Source organism: Emys orbicularis, chromosome 6 (assembly GCF_028017835.1).
Source record: "Emys orbicularis isolate rEmyOrb1 chromosome 6, rEmyOrb1.hap1, whole genome shotgun sequence".
Classification (NCBI taxonomy): Eukaryota; Metazoa; Chordata; order Testudines; family Emydidae; genus Emys; species Emys orbicularis.
This window is the reverse complement of record NC_088688.1, coordinates 74,446,925-74,466,379: the sequence shown is the minus strand read 5'-3', so window position 1 is coordinate 74,466,379 and position 19,455 is coordinate 74,446,925.

Here is a 19,455-nt window from a genome sequence, read left to right as displayed (position 1 = left end):
GTATCTTTTTTTTTTTGTAGGCCTAATTTTGCACCCTCAAATAATTGGGTTTTAAATTAATCACAGGTGCAAGTAATGTCTAAATATCTGATTTGTATGTGTGAAAAGTAGTATAACTATCACTTTTGCCTCCGATTTATTATGGACCCCAAAATTCAAGCAGAATTATTTGCAGATATAACATTGTGCATGTAAAGATGGCCCTTAAACTATTATTCTTGTAAACAGAATTTTGATTGGTTCTATATACTAAATTGTTACTGTTTAATTTCAATATTTTATGTTATATGAAAGTGTCATGCAGGTTGATCAGTTGTAAGTTTATTTTCAGATTTTTATATTTTTGGTGATACTGTATAGCTTTTTAAACAAAATTATGTGCATTAACAAACATTTTCAGAATTTAGCAAGCTTGTCTTCAGGCCAACGGGGATCAAACTTGGAAGTTATATTTTAATATATGACAGTTATCGCAAGAAAAGATGCTACCCAAATTCTTAACTCTTTTTATTGTGAGAGAGCTTGAAGAGCTGTCACCTACTTTCTGTAAGAAATTGTAATTAAAGTAAGTTTATTTTGCATTTTTATTATTTACTTTCATGGTCATCCACTCTTCATTTGTTAATTACCAAAAGATTCTTGGGAGTTTAAAACAGCAGTCTAGCAGAGAAGTGAACTTTTAAAAACATATTTAATACAGTGTATTTTCTTTTAATGTTTGTTTTTCTCCCCTTGTCAGCTTTGCACTTTTAAATGTTGCTGTATAAATACAGTCTGCCCTCTACATTCCACTGAATCATATCATGGGGAATTGGTGACATTGCAGTACATATGCTGATGACGTTGATATCAAATTTTGGTGAAAAAAGATTGTAATTCCATAAAATATTGTAAACTGACAACGTTTCCAGTACAAGATGTTGGATACAAAAGTTGTATGTGATTGTGTGATTGCGAAAACTACATATTTACTTTTTTTTTTTAAGGTATTTCTGGAGCCCTCTTATTTTTATTTTCTCTTTGTAGAAGAATGTATTCTAGAAAGCTTTCAAATTTCAAGATAAAGTTGGTCCAGGAAGAGCATGACATGATTTGTTACCTGCAGGACTTTATGCCCATTGCATTCTAACATCTTACAAATTCCATCTGTTGTCAAAATATTAGAAAGCAGTTAGTGTTTCATTAGTTTTCTATTTTAAAAAATGTTCAAATGATTTGATAAAAGACAAAATTTATTTTTAGACTAAAGGATTTTCTTCTGTAATGCTAAAATGGATTAAAAAGATGTTCATGCTGTAGTGTTTTCTATTTATTTTTTTTTGTTTAGAAAGGTAATTAAAAAACTGAACTCTTTAAAAAGGTATCTGGGTTCAGTAATTTTCTTCTTGAGTAGCTTGTGGGGTTCTTTAATATCTATATCCATGCAGTCACATAAAATACTTGATACTTTCAGTTTACACATGATAAAACAAGATTATCATGACTGTGTCATTGGTCCTACACGGCACACATCACATAGGCTACACCCACAGTGCAGTGTAAGACAAATCCTAAGTCATGCCCTTGCAGTATGCTTTGTGTGTAAGAAGGATGAGTGTCTACTCCTGCACCCCCTTAGGAAATGAAAGGGGTAGGTTTGGTATTGTGACCCACTGAGGGCTACATGGATCCCAAATCCCTGTATGTCAGAGATGGAGCAAAATAATTTCTATGCCTTCTGCTTGTGCAGCTTGCAATCAGGTTATGGTAAGATTTTTGTGGGGGTGAGTGAGTGTGTCATAGTATGGTGACAGGAACCTTAAAACATTGGAGTCATGTCAGCAACTGCCCAGTACTGTTCAGTAGGACAGTGTTGGGACTCTGGAACCCCTTGGAGTAGAGGCGGGTTAGTCACCAAGGCTACATGTATATAAGTGATTGGAGAGTTGTGGGGTGCTGCTTCCACTACTGGGCTGTAGTTGGTGGAAAGCCTGACCTTTACCGCTATGGCCCTAGCTGAATGGTTTCTTCAGCATTAGGCTTGCCATGGCATCTTTGTTTTATTTGAACAGAGCAGGCCCACGTGACTGCTTTGTCTCAGTGGTGTGGCTTAGGATCCATTAATGCTTTCTTTGGACCAACTTCTGTATTTCTAGGTGGATGCTAAGGGTCAGCTGACCAATGTCCTCTATATGGGCAGCTGTATTCATAGAATCCTAGAATATCAGGGTTGGAAGAGACCTCAGGAGGTCATCTAGTCCACCCCCCTGATCAAAGCAGGACCAATCCCCAACTAAATCATCCCAGCCAGGGCTTTGTCAAGCCTGACCTTAAAAACCTCTAAGGAAGGAGATTCCACCACCTCCCTAGGTAACCCATTGCAGTGCTTCACCACCCTCCTAGTGAAAAAGTTTTTCCTAATATCCAACCTAAACCTCCCCCACTGCAACTTGAGACCATTACTCCTTGTTCTGTCATCTGCTACCACAGAGAGCAGTCTAGATCCATCCTCTTTGGAACCCCCTTTCAGGTAGTTGAAAGAGCTATCAAATCCCCCCTCATTCTTCTCTTCTGCAGATTAAATAATCCCAGTTCCCTCAGCCTATCCTCATAAGTGATGTGCTCCTGCCCCCTAAACATTTTTGTTGCCCTCCGCTGGACTCTTTCCAATTTTTCCACATCCTTCTTGTAGTGTGGGGCCCAAAACTGGACACACTACTCCAGATGAGGCCTCACCAGTGCCGAATAGAGGGGAATGATCACGTCCCTCGATCTGCTGGGAATGCTGCTACTTATACAGCCCAAAATGCTGTTAGCCTTCTTGGCAACAAGGGCACACTGTTGACTCATATCCATCTTCTTGTCCATTGTAACCCCTAGGTCCTTTTCTGCAGAACTGCTGCCTAGCCACTCAGTCCCTAGTCTGTAGCAGTGCATGGGGTTCTTCCGTCTTAAGTGCAGGACTCTGCACTTGTCCTTGTTGAACCTCATCAGATTTCTTTTGGCCCAATCCCGTAATTTGTCTAGGTCCCTCTGTATCCTATCCCTACCTTCCAGCGTATCTACCACTCCTCCCAGTTTAGTGTCATCTGCAAACTTGCTGAGGGTGCAGTCCATACCATCCTCCAGATCATTAATGAAGATACTGAACAAAACGGGCCCCAGGACAGACCCTTGGGGCACTCTGCTTAATAGCGGCTGCCAACTAGACATGGAGCCATTGGTCACTACCCTTTGATGATCTAACCAGCTTTCTATTCATCTTCTAGTCCATTCATCCAGCCCATACTTCTTTAACTTGCTGGCAAGAATACTGTGGGAGACCGTATCAAAAGCTTTGCTAAAGTCAAGAAATAACACGTCCACTGTTCTTCATTGAACAACTGGTAAACTGTTACAGCCTAAGGTTGCCAGGGTGTCTGGTTTTTGACTGGAAAGTGTGGTTGAATGATGTACTGACCAGACACTAAAAGTCTGGTTACCACGGGTCGGGGGAGCAGAAGAACTGGCAGCCTGTCACCCAGCCCTGGTTTATAGTGACTGGACAGGGTATGCAGGATTGCGCAAGTCCCTTTGACCATGTAAGCAGCAATTCAGAGTCCTTACCACCTGTCCCCATGAACCATGTGCTCTTCTGTGGTCCAGTGCAACTGTGTGGAGCAAGTGACAATTGTGACCATAACAACCAAACCAAACTCAGGGCCCTATCCTGCAAACAAGCACGTGAGGGGCTATATACCTGAGTGAAATTACTCACATGCACAAGTGTTTGAAGGATTAGGTCCTTGATGTGGATTTTTTTTTTTTTAACGAAGCAAAAAATGCTATAAAAATACATACAGGTCTTTTGAAAAAGAACATGTAATGTAATGATCTGGGAGGATGTGACCCATGACAGGTGAGCTTGACGCTCTCTACGAAGGAAGCAGAATGTGCGACAGAATATCATCGTGCCACCTCAGCCAACAGTAGAAGGAAATGTAGACACCAGCATGCCCTGGCAAGTTTCCTGAACCCTAACTGTGGAAACTTATTTCCAGTCATAGTCATACTTGAATATGAGTGACAGTCATTATATTACATTACCAGTGTTTAAATATCAAGTGCTAACATTACTTTTTGTGTTTCTAAAAATAGAGTTTTCTTCTTTTAGTTTCATGTCTCTCTGGATTAAAGAAAAGGTAAGTGATTTTTACATAGCTAAATTTAAACTTGCTCCAGCTCCATAGTTGTTGTTAATACTCTTTAATAAGAAAAGAAGAAGTGACGCCATGGCATGTAAATTTATCAAGTTATGATATGTACCTCATTATTCTGGAAAACAGTAATCCTCTAAGGGATTTAAATTTTACATGATAGCCACTTCCCTGTTCTGTTCAGAGCTGCGGATAGGGATAGGATTTAAATGTGTGCTACATAACTAATTAACAGCATGTCTTTTTCATCTAAATTTACATATTTTAACCTGGACAATAGACAGATCAGTTGAGAAAAGGGGTCAGATAGGAAGCAGTAATCACCGTTTCTCAGATAAAGCAGTATTGTGGGGAATACTAAATTTAAATGAGAAAATCCAATTAAATAAATATTTTTTTTCTCACAGAAAAGTTTGTATGTTTGGACTGGGAGTAGGTAAAGCAGGTTATGACTTTTGGTTTTTCACTTGACTATAATTACACAGCACAAAAGCGTTGTTGTCATTTTTAATTAGAACACATTGATGGATTTGCTAATGGAAGGCAGTGATTAGCTAAAAATTTAACATTTGTAATTCATGATACTGATTTTTTTTCCTGTGCAAAGGATTCAGCTTCCAAATGTAATTTTCTTTACCTGTTTTTAAAGGGACAACAACTGGTAGTTAAAGTTAAAATTGTCATTATATAATGCAGAAAGCTTTTTGGATTCTTGTCCTGTTTTGCTTTACATTTTTAATGTTTTTTAAAATACTGTTTTTTTTTTTAAAGGGCAAAATTCTCTCCTGTGGCCCAGTTGATAGATGCAGCTCTAGTCCACATATATCTGCATTTTACTGGAATTAGGATATGTAATTCAAGTATGGATTAAATAGCTAAAGAATGCTCCTGTATTGCAAAATTTGGCTACTAATTTACAGGGAACAAAACAACGTGATCAGCAGTAGACTCTAATTTGTGACTACATAAAGGGACAGGAAGGAAATTACTCTGAGGACTAGGGCTGAATGCTCAAAAGGATATAGGCATGTCACAATGCCTAACTTTTTGGTATCTGGAAAAATCACTGCGACTCACAAAGCTTGAGTTTAGACACCTAAGCTCCTATTCAATGAAAGGGGAGAGACTGGTGCCTTAGACTGTGAATCACAAAAGTTAACAGGCTAGGCAGGTAGCTGCCTAAGGTAGCCAGTGGAAGATGCTTAGAGCCCTGCGCGGATACAAAATATATATCCACGGATGCAGATATCTGCAGATATAAATAGGTATCTGCGGAGCTGCAGAGCTCTACTGGGAACCGCAGAGGTGAAAGCAGTAGCATGTTGCTGCTCCCAGGAGCCAGCACCCCATGCCAGCAGCTCCTCCAGCGTGGCTGTACCTCGTGGTACACGAGGCTCACTGGGAGCTGTCCCTTGTCAGGCTAGTGTGTGCAAGCGGCTCACACCCTCCCAGACAGAGTCCCTTCCATGCATCGTCCAGGAGCGTGTGAGCCACTTGCACACTAGGGTGACCAGGGACAGCTCCTGGTGAGCCTGGTGTCCACCCCAGTGGGCAGGGCTGGGAATTGTACAGCCAGGCCGGAGGAACTGCCCGGGCTGGGCAGTGGCTTCTGGGATCAGCAGAGACATTCTCCAGCAGGGCGGGAGTTGTACATAAGAAATTTACAATTCATCTAAAGGATAGTTTGGCGCTCACTTATGCATTGGAACTGCCTGTCCCCATGACTCGGCAAGGATTTTTCCTGCACAAAGGGTTGGAATATAAGGGAGGAAAAATGTCCCTAGCCAGCTTTCCCACTCCAACTCTATTTACAACAACTAGATCACTTGGAAGACAAAAGCAGCATCATTGAACTAGGGGCGTGGTCTTGGCCTGGAGCTTTTATAGCCAGAACAGACTGCAGTAAGCTTTGGTGAGGAAAAACTCCTTTTTCACTTTTAAACCTATTAGCCTTGGTAAAGTTTAGAAATTAACATGTGTGTTTGTCCTGTTATTTCTTTTGTAACCAATCCTGATTTATATGCATCTATCCTTGTAATCACTTAAAATCTATGTTTCTCTAATTCATAAACTTGTTTTGTTGTTTTATCTAAACGAGTGTGTTTTGGTTGAAGTGCTTGGGAATTTCTACTTAGGTCAACAAGCCTGGTACGGAATCGTTACCTGTTGTTGGAATGACGAACTATCTATGAGCTTGTACAGTGTAGTGGGCTATTGAACAGTACAAGACACACATTTCTGGGGAGCAAGGCTGGGACTGAGGGATATGCGGGTGTCGCCCTATATGTAATTAGTGGATGGCTGGGCATAGCATTCATGTTTTTAGCTGGGAGTGACTTTGCATGCTGGTGGCTGTGAGTGAGCAGAGCCGGAGAAGGGGAGAGGGGTGCTGTCCATCGTAAAACAGTGTAAAAGGCATCGTAGGCTGGAGAGCTGAGAGGACACAGCAGTTCAGATTGCACCCTGGGGAATGTCACAAGTGCCTAACTCCTTTTGAACATTGGGTCTAAGACCTGAGAAGAGAACTGAGTCAAGTTACAGAAACTCAGAGAGTCTAGGCCAAGGTAATTTGTGCCTGTTGCTCTTTATCTGCTTGGGTTCTTGGCATTTTCATTGTTAAAAGTGTGATGTGAATGTGATTCTCATACCTTTACATCCTATTGTCTTTGGTATATAAAGTTAAAAAGAAAATGAGCGCTCTGGATGGAAGTCACCCCATGCAGAGGACCAGCACAAAGTCAGTCATCATTTTAGTCCTGCTGAAACTCAAAACAGGCCCTTGTGCTGGCACTTAGCACAAATGTGGATTTTGTCCTCTGAAGCTCTGGGTGAAATCTTGACCCATTGAATTCAATGTGAGTAACTTCAACAGAGCCAGGATTTCACTCTGTCTGTAACACTTTGAGTCTGGTCTGTCACCTTTTTAGCCAGCAGCATCCATAGGAGAAAGAGAAACTGGTTCCTGTACTATACCTGTTCATATAGCGCAGGCTTTCACAATGAAAGTTCAACCAGCGAAAATAATGTAGACTGTTTTGTGTATATTCAGCCATAATACCTGGTATTCATTCTCTTAAATTTCACAAGTACAGTATTTTTTTTTGTGATAATCACCAGTCACTGGAATTAATGCAGGTAGTTGTATTCTATCTACAGTATATTAAAATGGCAGTCCAAATCTTTCTACTTCCATTTATTCATTCATTTCTTTAGGAACCTTGTCACTTACACAGCAGCCACTTTGGGGAGAAATCTAATTTTTCCCCCTCTTTAATTCAGGATGCTGCTCCTCATGTGTGGCAGATAACAGACATCCATGAATAAATGCCTCAGCTATAGTTTCTTATGAAGAAATTAATTTTCTTTTTCTTCACTTAGTGCTCTTGATTAACATCAGAATTTAATTCAGGGGAGGAAATAAAATATGTTGACAGATTTTTCTGCAGAGTGGTTGTTCCAGTTAAGTTGATGATTTCTACATGAAAATGTCTAATGAATAATTCAGGCAAGACAGAAGCAAGTGCCTGACTGGCCAATGACTCCAATGAGGAAATCATGTTGGAACCAAAACATCCTATGTAAAATGCATGACCGTCTTAATGCTCATGTTTAAATTTTAATAAGTTTGGTCCTGTAGGATAGTCAGAGGTACAGTAGGCTTAGGTTCTTGAACAGTAATTTTGTGAACCATTATTAGAGCTGTCATAAATAGTCTGTTTTAGAATAGAACCAAAAGGAGATGGGCTGCTTAGCCTGAAGTGGCACAAAATGCTTCTTGACATGAAAACAGAATTGCCTTGTAAAGTGAAACTTGGGCAAAACTGTTCCACTGATTGGAATGGCATCAAAATAAAAAAAGCAACCCTCCATTTCCAACTCTGTCCACATGTTCCTCTGCAGACGTGGGCTTTGTGGTGCCACTACTTTTAAGTGTGAACAGCTAGGAATGTGAGAGATTCATAGACATCAAATATCTTTTAAAAGCTGAAATGAATTGTGGAAGCTTATGCAAAAGTAACACAGTAAGAGGGAAAATGTGTTATTTTTCTGATCTATAAAACATGTTAAATATAGTCAAAAAGACACTTGCTCTAGCCCCAGAAAACAGAGACTCCATTGCACTTAGCCAGCCCAAATAAGGCCTGTTCTGTCTGTGGCCTTTGGGTGCCATAATAATATAAATGATTAATAATAATAGTGCCTTTCATCCCAGGATCTCCAAGCAGTTTACAAAGATTACTTATGCCTCCTAGCACACCTGAGAGTCAGAAGAGCATTTATATAGCTATTTTAAAGATGAGTAAACATGAGGCACAGGTAAGTCAAGGGTCCAATTCTGCCACCCTCTTCTTGAATAATGCCAGTAGTCCCATTCTGTAAGGATGGCAGAATTGCCCCTACAGGTGAATAGTGGACACAGCCCCTGTGCATTGGTAGTGTGGGGTACCGTGGTCACATAGATTCAGATCCACAGCACCGCCTAGACTTTACCTCACTGTGGCCTTTTGCACTGGCAGGGTGTGATAAATGAAGGGTGGGGGGGGGGGTAGCTCCCTTTTATGGACACCCAGCCAGCCAGTTAGCTATAAAGTCCCTCTTGGTGGCTGCTCTCTGCTTGTTTTATCTATAAAGGGTTAATAAAGTCTCCCTGCATAGGTAAAAGAAAGGGAGTGGGCACCTGACCAAAAGAGCCAATGGGACGGCTAGAACTTTTAAAAATTGAAATAAGACTCCCCCTTTGTCTGTTGTTCTCTGGGGAAGAGGGGAACAGCAACAGTTATGCTGTGAGAAGCTAAAGGCCAGGTATAAAAATAATCAGAATCATACCTAGAAATTGCTTATTTGGAAACCCAGATATGTAAATAGATCAGAAAATGTGTAGAAAGACGTGATTAGATTTATTTTATTTATTTCTTATGGCTTGTGGATTCCTCTGTGCTAACCCCAGATGCTTTCGTTGCTTGTAACCTTTAAGATGAACCCCCAGAAAACTATTTTGGGTGCTTAATTTTTGGAATTGCTCTTTTAAAAATCTAACAATAGCCTGAGTTTTCAGATGAATTTTCTTTCTTTTTGTTTTTAATAAAATTTACCTTTTTTAAGAACAGAGTTTGTTTTTTTGTGTCTTAAGAGGTTTGTGCACATGTTTTTTAGTTAGCTGGTGGCATCAGCTGATTTCTTTGTTTTCCTTTCTCAGCTCTTCCCTGGAGGGGGGGGGGGAGTGCTTGAGGGTACCCTCAGGAAGGAATTCCCAAGTGCGCCTTCCTGGGTTCCCAGGGGTTTTGCATTTGGGTGGTGGCAGCATCTACCCATCCAAGGTCAGAGAGAAGCTGTAACCTTGGGAGTTTAATACAAGCCTGGAGTGGCAAGTATTAATTTTTAGAATCCTTGCAGGCCCCCACCTTCTGCACTCGAAGTGCCAGAGAGGGGAATCAGCCTTGACATGGGGGTAGCAAAGGTGGTAGCAGCATGCAGAGGTTGGCTGGGCACCCCTTTGCAGCCACTCACTAGTCAGGGGTAGCAGTGGAGTGTGGGGTATGGAGCCAAAATATTGTTCTAATTTTCTATGGCTCAAAAAATTGATACAGCTTCCAGAGGTAGCTGGGGTGCAGGCAAGCATTAGCTACTCCCTCTTTTTCCTTTGCTAAACCTTCTAATCTGGCTGCAGAGAGAGGAGTTCTTGTAGGGGTGATCAGAGGATCTCCTATATGACAACTTTATGGTGGGTTTGTGCCAGCAGTGCAGTGTAAAGCAAATGAAGCACAGCCTAGGATCATAACTAAAGCAGAGAAACAATCTCATCAACCACATGCATGTGCACAATTAGTTTATGTTCTACAGGTAGAAAAAATCCTGGCTTCAGGAGTGTGTGTGTTTTTAGTAAAACATTAATTGAAATAATTTGGTTGAAATTAGTTTAGGATTTCAGCTTTTTTTTAAATAAATTCCTATACAGCAAAAATGTAATTGATCTAATTTAATAATTTTACTTGACATCCATATTATAGTCTAGCATTTGGGTGTTCTTAATTATTGTTTTTAAATTGAAGCAGTCAAGATTGAGGCATCTTTGTTTGCTTAGCAATTTGAGTCATTAGGAAGTACTGTAGTCTGCTTACAATACTTACTGCTCTTGCCTGCTACCACATATGTATGAAAGAATATAACATTTCTTAATTACACAAACTCAATTTGACACAAATGATTTTAATGATGCTCTGTGGTGTCAATAATTTCCCAGTTAAGGACACTTAAAGCACATTGACTCAGTCAAAGAGGTGATGTGTCTATGTCAATACTCCTTGGATCAAGAGTCCCTGATTGTAAAAATGATACAGTAGTGAGACAGTGCTTTGTCAGTGATCTGTAGATCAAGGATCCTTGAGATTGTAATATACAGTATGGAATGATCTCAGAAAAATAGATGTAATGATCCCACTGCAATTAAATTACAGTTCTGGTGATAGTTTCTTATATACCATGTTAGTGATAGGGGTTCTCTTTTTCTTTTTACTTTTTAAATGAAATTAATTACAAAATCAATGTTAAGGTAACATGCAGGGTCTGACTTAAACAAACAAAAGCCAGGAAATGCAAAAATAGAACAAAGCAGTATTTCAGAAGTTAAGAGATTAGTGTTGGCTTTTATTTTTTCTAACATGGTTTTTATATCAAATATCCTATATTTATTGCCCCAACCAACTCCTTTATATCTCCCCTGCTGTCTGTGTAGGCAGGGCCGGTGGAAGGATGTTTCATGCCCTAGGCGAAACTTCCACCTTGCGCCCCCCCTGCCCTGAGCCCCTCCCCCCCATGGCACCTCCGCCCTGAGGCGCCCCCCCCTGCGGCAACTCCCCACCCCCCACCCTGAGGCACCCCCCCCGCCCCAGCTCACCCTTGCTCCGCCTCTTCCCCGAGCACGCCGTCGCTGCTTCACTTCTCCCGCCTCCCAGGCTTGCAGCGCTAATCAGCTTAGGCGCCGCAAGCCTGGGAGGCGGGAGAAGTGAAGCAGCGACGGCATGCTCGGGGAGGAGGCGGGGCAGGGGTGAGCTGGGGCGGGGAGTTCCCCTGTGTGCCGCCCCCCCCCCCACTGCAGGCAGCCCTCCCTGCGCTCCACTGCCCCAGCTCCCTCCGCCTAAATGCCGGCGGCGACTGGGGCGGCCGAAGATCCTGCCGCGGTCGCTGCCGAAGAAAATGGCACCCCCCCAAATCCTAGCGCCCTAGGCAACCGCCTAGGTTGCCTAAATGGTTGCACCGGCCCTGTGTGTAGGGCACCTACAATCCAGCCCCACATATGCCTTAGTTGTTAAAATAGAATAACACTTTGCACTACACAGAGCTTTTCATCCAAAGATCTACAAGTATTTTTAAAAGTAACATCCCAATTTCACAGATTGCATGGAGAGATCAACCATCCTGGCTCCTGGTCCCCTGCTCTTGCCATTAGAACACATTTGAATGTTGCTGCTCTCCTCCTGAATTCAAAGGAGTCAAGTGTTGCTATGTAGGCCATTCAGGAGCACAGTTCCTCCCCTTCAGGTTTTGTATCTCCTCACTCAAGGAGCTACCACAAGAGACGTGTTCAGCAAAGCCCAAGTCCATTTAGAACCTCTATGGTATGTAATTGGTATGTTAACAGAACCTAACTTCCACCGGCACTTATATACTGCAAATCTTGAAGGATGCTCAAGACATGTCTCTCTCATGTAGGGGAGTGTCACAGTTCAGAGCAACTGCACCTGTGATTCCCCTCTATAGTCTATCAAAAGTCACCCATTCTCAGGCTTCCAGCTCCCTAGCCGTCATCTCTCTTGGATGGAGCTGTGTCTCTCTCATACTGATGTTTCTGTCTGCTCTCTTTTGCTCCTGGACTGCAAGCTGCTGGATTTCCACATGCACTGTCTCTCTCCAGCTGCAGATCTGTCCACAACTCCTGTTGCAGTGGTGCATACAGTCTGGATTGAACATGGTTGCTACCTCTGTCAGCCTATTCCCTGTTACTTTTCAGGGAGTTGGTTCTAAGATTTTTCTCGTCTGCTGGACTCTGCCAATGGACTGGACCATTATTCCTCTTCTGATCATTAGAACACATCAAATCTACTAGCTGTATCTTGGCCCAATCCTCGGTGCTGAACTGCCTTTCGTTGCATATCTCAATCAGCTTCTCTTCTGCAGCCCATGGTGTCTGGACACCATGAGAGGCGCGGATGCACCTCAATATACTGGAATTGCGGGCTGCCCACCTTGCCTGTTAGGCATTCCTGCCCCTCATCAGATCCCGCCACATTCAACTGCTGTCCGATAACATGACGGTGGTTGTATATATCAACAAGCAATATGGCACCCGGTCCCCCTCCCTCTGCATGAAGGCCATCCTCCTCTGGAACTGGTGCTGCACGGGGTCACCCTCCATGGTGTGCACCTCCTGGGCACTAGCAACTGTCTGGCGGACGTGCTTCTACGCAAAGCATGAGTGGGAGCTCCGTGACCCCACTCTTCTCTCAATGGGGCACATCGTGCTGGGGCCTCTTTGCAATGGCCGCGAACCACAAACTTTCCCTCTTCTGCTCCAGAGAAGCCCATGGGCTGGGCTCACAAGGCAACGTCCTTCTCCTTCCCTGGACCATCGAACTCTGCTATGCCTTCCCGCCCATTCCTTGCTCCCGCAAGTCCTGTGCAAGGTGCGGCAGGCTCGCGCAACAGTTATTCTCATAACCCCCCCTTGATCTTGCCAGTATTGATTCACCAATCTCCTCCACCTCTCTGCTTACCCCTCGATCCGCATTCCCACCTTCCTGAATCTCCTCACACAGGCACACGGCCACCTGCAGTATCCCAGCCTGGGCCTGCTCCACCTCACAACCTGGTATTTGGATGGAGCTTGCGTGCTCTATCTCTATGCGCAACATCCTCACTCACAGCAGAAAACCATCTACTAAAGCCTGCTACCAAGCTAAATGGGGCTGCTTCACTGCCTGGGGGTGCTGCCACCACTACCCTCTGGACTCCATCTCCATTCCCATTCACCTGGACTATTTTCTCCACCTTTTACAGTTCAATCTGTCCCCATTCCTCTTATTTGGATTCCAATACTCGCCCTCCATCCCCTGTTCTGTGGACTCCATTGCTTGCTGGTAAGAGGGACCTGATGCGGGATCGACCCGCACAACCTCTTAAAACCTTGGGCACACCATGTGGCTGACGCATGACCCACATGTGGGTCGACGGACACTACTATGAACAGTTCTGGCTCCGGCACATGGCAAACATGCGCACCCACATCTGGAATCCAAATAGGAACCACGCATCTCAAAGACCCTCCAGTTAAAGTAAGTAACCTCCTCTTCCACAATGCACATTTTTACAAAGTGCACTAGTTCTTAAGAATGTAACCATTTTTTTTTCTAATCAGCCTAGTGGTAAAAGGGAGTTGGAGGTGATTAGAAATGAGTTGAAGTTTCCCCTCAGAGGGAGGATGAATCTTGCATGATGTTAATAGGGGCCTTACAATCAAGGAATGGCATTATGGCATGGAGGCGGAAGGGGAGGAGGGAGTATTTGAGATAGGGTTTGGAACAAAGTCACAGGAAAGTGAAGAACAGTAGGAGTTAGAGGAGTCACAAGTTCATTGGTAAATCCTCAATGGGAGTGCAGCTGAAGAGAGGAAAGAAGCTGACTATTCCGCCCAGAAGAGAAGGTCTATAGAAAAACATAGTTAGGGGGTTCTTGCAGCAGAGAGATGCACTGTGCAAAATGGGAGATTAGACAGATTAGGAAAGGAGCTATCTTAAACTGTATATTATAATGAACTAACTAGCATACCCTCCCCAGCAAAGTATGCATAAATTAAAGCTATAATTCTATCTGGAGTTTCTGGTGACAAGAATACATAACTCATGCTTCGCTGTTATAGTTACTGATGACACATGAATCCCTCTCATGGGATTGCAGTCACATGATGTACAGCTGGAAGTACCCTATTTGTAATAGAATATATTGTAATATAATTAATATTAACTTTTAACCAGAAGTAATTAGTGTTTAATATCATCAACACCAATTGCCTTGTCCAAACAAAAAACTGCATAATATAATTGTAAGGAATATATGTGGCATTATGCAGAAGAGTGAACTGTGAAGAAATTCTAGCAAATGTATTCCTAAACTCATCTTTGGTATTTTCTTTTTATATTATTGTATCACTTTCTATTCTGGGATGATCGTTGACCTGGGATACTGAAAGAAGACTTGGGTAAATTGAGTTCTGCAGTTACTGTTCCATTTCTAATGTTAATGAACAAAATTTTACAGAATGGGCACAACTTCTTAGAGTGCGTTTCAGAACTGTGAGTTAGACATAGCAATAGTGCATCCAAGTCAATTCAGTAGACATTTTGCATCTAGCAATGTTTCACTCGCAGAAACATGGACAACAATGGCATAATAAGTGCTTGTTGGTTTGTGCTGGGGTTTTCAAGAGGTCTAAGGTTCAAGAGGTCTTATGTTGACTTTCAGTTGGATTTGTGTGCCTAATTCCCTTAGGTTCCTTTGAAAATCCCAGTTTTACTATAACAACTGAGACTATTGACCAACATTTCTGAACACAGGTAGCCAACGTTAGGCACATGCATTTATACTCCAGATACCTAGGTAAGTGTCATGGCTTTCAAAGGTGCTGAGTGCCTGTAGCTCTCATTGACTACAGATGAAGTTGTCGATGCTCTGAAAGTAGGTCCTAGATATCCGAACTTGGATACAAAAAAATGGAGGCACCCAAATTAGGGGCTGTTGGGCTGGAATAAATGGGTGCAGAGAGTTGAATATGTTAACATGACCCTGTCACTGTACAACACTAAACAGTTAAACATGGTCCAGGATTTTGAGCATAGAGCTCTCAACCTGCTTATTCCCAGAGCAAACACACCCTTAATAAACTTTTTAACTTTTTATTGAAGATACGGGGAGGAAAAACAGTTAAAGCATTTGAAATGTAAAATATTAAGTAAAATCTTTCATTTTAACAATATATCTTATTCCCTTTCCCTTTAGCTATAGAGAGTTTTTATAAGGAACATGCCACCCCCATCAGACAGTCTTTTAGATGGTAATAACTGTCCTTCCAGGGAAAAGAGAAGAAGTTAGTTGAGATGGTCTGGAAATGTTGTTGTTAAAGTCAGATCCTATTTCCTAGAAGACAAAACAAGACAAACATACATAAAAGGGAAGTGAAAAAACCAGCAAAGATAGAAAATACTGCTTCTGTCTTTGGTGCTGACTTTCACTTGCAACCTCACTGCTAGAGAAACACAGGCCCATCACATGGTCTTATCAGCCATTCTGAGACCTAGAAAACTTGTTCCAGCATAGGGCTGTTCAAGACATAGCTTTAGCTGCCTTTCTGGTCACAAGCTTACAGCAGTGTTGCAAAAGAGACAGCCGTGGTAAGCTCAGCTAGAGAGAAGAAATAAGGTGAGGAAGGAAAAAAACATGAGGGAGAGGGTGACAGCTGCAAATCATCTCATATCTAGGTGTTTGGGGTTTAGCGGAGTTGATGACATCATCTGAGTCCTCGCTCCCTGGCCTGATCTGGTCAGGATGTCTTTTAGGATAAGGATGATGAAGGTCCAATAGTGTCATGGTGCATCCTGGGGTCCCAGAAGGTAGTAGTGGCAGCTATGATGGTGAAGCTCACTCCTTTTGGTTCATCTGTCTGCATCCTTTTGATTCTTCTGCCCCCACAGTCTCTTTTTAAGGACCCCAAAAGTGTTATGAGTGGAGTAACCCATCCCCTCATTATTTTGTCCACCAATTAGGCCTAATTTCTGAAGCACCAACTTTGGTTCATTAATTGCCGGTTCTATTCTCCTTGTTTACCAGTCATGATCTCAAGAGGGTCCTTGGGCGATATCAGTAGATCTTTTTGTTTGAACTAATTCAGTCTGTCTCCTTTTTGTACCAGAATTTATTGGTACAGGTTACTTTAACATTGTATTAACGTTCACCTGCCTTCTAATAACTGAGCTCACAGTTGGAGTAGGCTCGCTGGACCTCAATTACTACAACAGGCTATTCCTGAAAGTTTGAGCCAAAATTATTAGCTCCATCATACTTCTTTCCTGTCTCGAAAATGAGTAACTGCTTCACTTTTTAAAGGGGCCTAAGCAAAACTAGACTATTTTTTCCCCCTCTTTCTCCCTTCCCCCATCCCCTGATAAGTTGTTTACTGTTACAGGGTGTACCTGTTCTTTGCAGCTCCCTATAGGAGACTCCCGGTCCTACTACGTCCTGCGTCAGGAAGCAGCGAAGTGACAAGAAAGGAGCAGTGAAGGTGGGTTCTCCAGGTCTGCCTAGAGAGGCCTCATGTAAGCAACCAGTCAGAGCTGGAAGGGTGCTCCTCTCTGGCCAAAGGAGCATGAAGGATAACCAGAGCTCAGGGGTGCTGAAACAATTTTTATAGTGGGGGTGCTGAGAGCCATTAAACCAAACTTTAAACCCTGTATATAATGGAAACCACTTCAAGCCAGGGGTTGTGGCAGGCCCCCCAGCATGAGTTCCAGCATTATTGCCAGAGCTTGTTTCTGGCTGCATTTACTTAAGATGGGTGTGCAGGGACAGAAAGATTCTAAGAACCTTGGCCCTGAGGTAAGAATGAAGCTAAAAGGGGCCAGGTGGGCAGAGGCCCAGGGTAGAAGCAGCAATGAACTGAAATCAAGCAGTGGTGTAGCTGCTGTTTATAGGATCCCTGGGTTGCAACCCAGAGTAGTTCACCTACCAGGCACAGCAGCATAAACCCCAAGAAGGAGAGAGGATTTATTTGAGAACACGGACCAAGGGCTGAAGACCCTCTTGAGAGCAATGGGATTGTTAATTTATTGGAATCTTTACTACCCCAGCAGGGTAGTGACTTTGCAGGAGGGGTAAGCCACGGAAGACCCACCAAGTTTAGCTGGCAACCTGCACGGGATACTGGGGTGAGAAAAGAATTGCAGTACATCCCCCAGCTGCTAGGAGGTACTCAAGAGTGAGTGTCCCCCTCACAGTTACCTCACTAGGTGTGTAAAGTCTTTAAGGGCAGAAAGTGTGAGGCAGGTTATTTAGAATCTCAGTGGGGCCAGAATCAAGGAAGGAAAAACTTTTTGCTACTTGAGAAAAATTAATGTCATGGTTTCCTTCATCCCTCTGGCAAAAAAAGAGCAAATCAAGGATGTCTTAAGTGTTCTGCAGTTCTGTTGTAATTTAGTCCTTGCTGTTCACGCATGGAGAATCCTCTCACCACAGTGACTTTACTAGCACCCAATAGAGTTAATAAATAGCTTGTAAACACCTTCTTCAAAGCAAGGGTTTTGTCATGGTTGGATGGAATTCCACTTTACTGAGGTATCTGGAGACAGGCTAATTAGATGTCTGCCTTTTGGTGGCATGATATTAAGTCTTAAATTCTAGAACACCAAAAGTTCATGAAATTCAAGGCATCAGTCAATTAGACAAAGCAAAAACAGGTCAAGTTTGGTAGACTACATGAGTCAGGCAGTTGATTATACTGACAAAACACAGGACTGGATACTGTAACAGAGGGTTTGCTTTGCTAATTGATTAACTGCTGCCTCCCGCTCTATTGACCTTCACTAATTTGTTGTACTGTCTGTCATTCCTTATCTTCAGCTGAATGGGGAGGCTCATGTGCAGCATTAAGGTCAGAGGGGACTTGATATGTCCTCTGTGGCTTGCTCTTTTTAATCATGTGCAGTCAGGCTGCAAGCTCTCTGGCTGCTTTATTCCACAAATCTGTCTGAAAAGCTGCAGTATTTGTCACAGTCTCTATTTTAAGCATAGTAAAATGCCATTGAAAATGACTTTGGATCTTAAGGTCTGGATCATATTCTTACCTCAAAAGCCCGTGTGTCGCAGAGAAACAGAGATGCTAGCTGGTGTGTCTGCGTTGCCAGATATTCAGTTTGATCTTTCGTATCACACACAAGGCTTGTCAGAGCTTCAGAGCAGATTTCCTTTTTGGTTTTACTCTCTGTGAACTTATACAGTGTAGTAAAGGATTTATCCTATTTTTCTGATGAGTGCAACCTACAGTCAGTATGGAGGCTCAAACTGGGAGAAGGGGGCTCAAACTTCCACATTTTTGCTTGTAAAGCATATAAAAGAACACTCTATACACAAGCATATCCTACATTTTGTTTTTTCCCAGTGCTCTGATGCTGCTACCATAAGGTGGTGGAAGAGCATTCTAGGGATCAACATGAACATGAGCAAGCCAAGCATCCTGCATTTTGAGAACTCAGTTATGGCCAGAGCTAGCTGTTGTTTTGGAAGTGGAATTAGAGACAAGTATTCTGTCAAAAAGTTCATAGGATCATAGAAATTACTGATAGAAGAATCTACTGGTGTTGGTTAATCTCTGTCACTGGAGGGTTGTTCCAAACAGTGAAGTTATTACAACTTTGTCCACTTTGAAATGACTGAAGTGATGAAGTTTTCACATCTTCACTTGAGAATCTTCCTGCGGTCTAATAGATTTGACCACTGAATACTTGTCCTAATATTCAGTTTAAATTTCCTGGGCTTAATTTCATATCATGACTCCTAGAGTAACCCCATGGACTACAACAAACAATTCTTCTCCTTCCTTGGTGTTTCTGTCCTTCCAATATTTGTATCCAGTTATCTTACATGCCCTGAATTTACATTTGGCTAAGATTTATATATATATAGTTCTTTCAAGTGTTCTTCATAAATCAGTTCCTCTAGCCCTTTATTGCTGTTGTTGCCTTTCTCTCATCTCTCTCCAATTTGTCTGAAATTTTCTCAAAAATGCCCAGACAAGTACCCAGTAGGTACTGTCACTTTAATACCAAGTAGTGAATGACTATGGCCTCTCTGCTCCATCATGTGATCCTTCTTCTCGTGCAGGCCCGAAAACACACTTTTTCGCTTTGCTGCCATACCGTATCCTAGTTTGTCATAGGCGACGAGTTATATGGGCCCGTGGTGCCCGTGCTCCACCAATACTTAGGAACGTGGGCCCGGTTCCACCAATATTTGAGCTTTCTGCACTTTGGGGGGCCCCGCGCTTAAGGGGGATGTGGGGTCCAGGGTGTCCTGGGAGGTTAGTGGGGGGGCCTGGTGCCAGCAGCAGTGAGTGACCCGGCCCCAGCCCGCCCCGTCGGCTCCCGGTGTCACTTGGGGGAGGGGGCGGAAGCTGGTAAGAGGCAGGGCTGGGGCTGGGGGGAAGGGGTGGAATGGGAGCAGGGTGGGGACGGACCTGGGT